This window comes from Sapajus apella, unplaced genomic scaffold (assembly GCF_009761245.1).
Source record: "Sapajus apella isolate SASKATOON/1434 unplaced genomic scaffold, GSC_monkey_1.0 scaffold7698, whole genome shotgun sequence".
Classification (NCBI taxonomy): Eukaryota; Metazoa; Chordata; class Mammalia; order Primates; family Cebidae; genus Sapajus; species Sapajus apella.
Window position 1 is genome coordinate 1 of NW_022444622.1, and position 3,160 is coordinate 3,160.

Here is a 3,160-nt window from a genome sequence, read left to right on the forward strand (position 1 = left end):
ATATATATATCAAAACAACAAAAAATCTATCATTAGAGTGTACAAAACAATACTTCCAAATATTTTAAATAAAATTGTCAAGATTTTTGATATCTTTTTCTGATTGGCACTGCTAAAAATATTAATTTAAAAAACCCAAATAACCATAGGAAGGTTACAGTGTTGGCCTTACAATCATGTCATATGTTGAAAAACAAAAAAAAATTAAGAGCTTTTAGCATGCAGTTGTCCTAGCAAAGTGAAAATGTTATAATAATAGAAAAACTAAAAGTAGCCGCTGGCTCCTAACATCAGAAATAAGACCAATTAGTAGAAATAAGAAGAAGTTGGCTCAATATAAATGCACACCTTGTAAATATTAAAGCTGTTTAACAATAGAATGAGTTGCTATACAAGGTAGTGGACTTCTCAAACTGAAAGGCTTCTAGAAGAAGCCAGAGAGATATCTGTTTGCCTCATAGGAGTGAGGAATTTCTGCTTTAAGTGTGAAGTTTCTTTATGATGCTGTTTCTGAACCCTTTAGTTTCAAAGAAAACCTTCTACTAGCTTTACAAATATCTTTACATTCTTATTTCTCTGTTTCTTTCTGAGACTACTCATCAGATTAATGTGTTTACCATGCTCCCAAATATTTTTCTCATTCTTATCTTTCTTGGAATGCTCTATAAATTTCTATTCTTTAGTACATATAATTTCCTTCCTCTTATAAGATACTTTTCCTATTTAACTCAGCTGAATCATTGCTTTATATTCCATATAACTTTTTCAAAAGTATTTAACAAACATTTATATTGCTCCCACTATGGGCAGATGACATTTTAAATTCTCTAGAAGAGTTGGCATATATCATCCTCATATCAACCCTGAGGTAGGTACTTGTTGGAAGTCCATATTTTATTCCCTGTGTCTGGTTCTTATTATTAATTGTTTGTTTTCTGTGGGCTAGGGGAATGTTTGTCATGTTTCTCAAACAGCTTGCATAGTCTTTGACAACAGAGAACATACATTTTGCTATTTTAATATAATTGACATTACTAAAATCAGAGCCCTGTATCTGGTTTACACTTAATAAATATTTGTTGAATACATATAGAATTAATAGTGGTCATGTTAAGTTAGGACAAAATTTCCTCCTTTTTCTCGAAAACATGATATTTTGAATAACTCCAAAACTTACTTGTCCATTTTCAAAATGTCTTGCCCAACGGTAGCTTGACATCACTCGTGTAATTCCATAAGGATGAGCAAGCATAAATCCAACTGCATTTTATACAGCCTGAAAGTTACATAATTACATTATCATAGAATCACAGAATATTCTGACCATCATTAAAAGTTGTATTTAAAAAATAGAGCTCTTTGTTTTCTACCTAGCGTCCCAGACGGTAAGAATAGAAGCTCCTCCGGCCCCATGTCCTCGTTGATTGTCATGTTTATCCACAAAGACAAGTGCTCTGTCAGAAGACATGAAACCCCAACCTTCTCCCCAGTTCCTATTTTTGAAAAATAATATATGCAGTTATGTATTATTTCACCATAGTTTCAGAGTAACTTAACCGTGCATCTCCTTCTGCATGGCATCTGAAGATTAAACTCTCTAATTAAATGGTTATTTTATCAGATACATATATATATATATATATATATATATATATACATATACATATATATATATATGTATCTCTGTGTATATATATATATACACACATACACACACATACACACACATATATGCGCACACACATGTATATGCGCACACATACCATAAACAAACACACGTGAGTAACCTACATATACAGCCCATATTTTATATACATGTATGCAATACTTGAATTCTTTTGGTATCACATATATAAGATTTTTGTTATTAAAAATTCCCTTTTGTACGTTTCAGCATATTCTAATTTAGAGGCACTCCAGAAGGATCAATATCCATATCACATTATGAAGTATGTCAAACTAGATTAAAATAAAGCCTTAATACTAATTGGTATAATATAAATATTTGAATACTTTAAGTTAATTAATATATGTGAGTTCTACAATATAGACATATTGTACATACTTTACAAATGATGAGATTGTTTGAATGATAAAGCATGGTTTCAAATGATGATATGCAAACATCAGTCTCAAATCCAGTATATTGATCTCATACTTAGAGGAAAATCCCCGAGATTGTTTAGGGTTCTTAGGCAAAGTGTCTCGAGACAGACACTCTAAATACGAACGATGATTGATTAGGGTTCGGGGCACTAGAACACTTCTCATTACAAACTGACTCCTTGATAGCTGTCTGAATAAGAAAGTTCCAGAAAATAACTCACCCTGGGGTACTATGGCTAATAGATCTCTGAAATAATTCAGGGGAAAAGCTGTATTTATTTACTTTAAGTAACGCATCTTCTCTCCGTTCCACTTGCGAATAACTGTGCCGAGTTTTGCACCATACTTGAATTCTGTAACCCGGCCATTTCCAAAGTACTGACTGCTTGTAATTGGCTCACCACCCAGATCAATTACCAAGTATAAATTTAGGAAAAATAACAATTTTCATAAGGACTTTAAGTATTTTAACCAATAAGATAATATTATATACAATTTGTTATTAGTTTTGGTCTTGTTTTTTTCCTTTTCTTTTTTTTTCTGGCCTCAAGCAATCCTCCTGCCACAGCTTCCCCAAGTGCTGAGATTGCATGCAGGAGCCAGCACGCATAGTCCTATTTGTGCAATGAAATGCTCAACATGGTTTTCTTATTCTTAATCTCAACAGGCAATATTCTTTTATTCTTTACTTTTTGATAACGTATACACTACAATATTAAAAGACACATGATGTCAAGGTTACCTATCGTCATGTGAGAATAATTACTTTTTTTAGTCTTGTCCATCAATGATAATAATAGGAACAGCTCACACTAACACAACATTTACTATCTGACTGACATTTCTTGATAAATGTTTCCTCTTTTTTTGGCCAAAAATAATAAAGAAATAACTATTGCCCTTTTCCTACATTCTGTGTACCTCCAGAAAGAACTGCATTTTGCTTTGAAGTTGTCAGTGGCCTTTCCAGAAACTATTTATATTCCAGTAAGAAGTACATTTTACAGAGTAAATATTAGCATGCCTAAACACTTGAGGACAAACGGTTTGTTCA

The 3,160-nt window shown here is 32.3% G+C and overlaps 1 long non-coding RNA gene across 1 annotated transcript; it reads right to left on the reverse strand.

The window, feature by feature from the left end:
• Nucleotides 1–978: 978 nt before the first annotated feature.
• On the reverse strand, nt 979–2,529 carry LOC116548177. The gene is made up of 3 exons (XR_004267340.1): nt 2,390–2,529; nt 1,371–1,493; nt 979–1,276 (listed from the first exon to the last, which is right to left on the reverse strand). It is a non-coding gene; the product is annotated as an uncharacterized LOC116548177 (long non-coding RNA).
• Between the last annotated feature and the right edge of the window lie 631 nt (nt 2,530–3,160).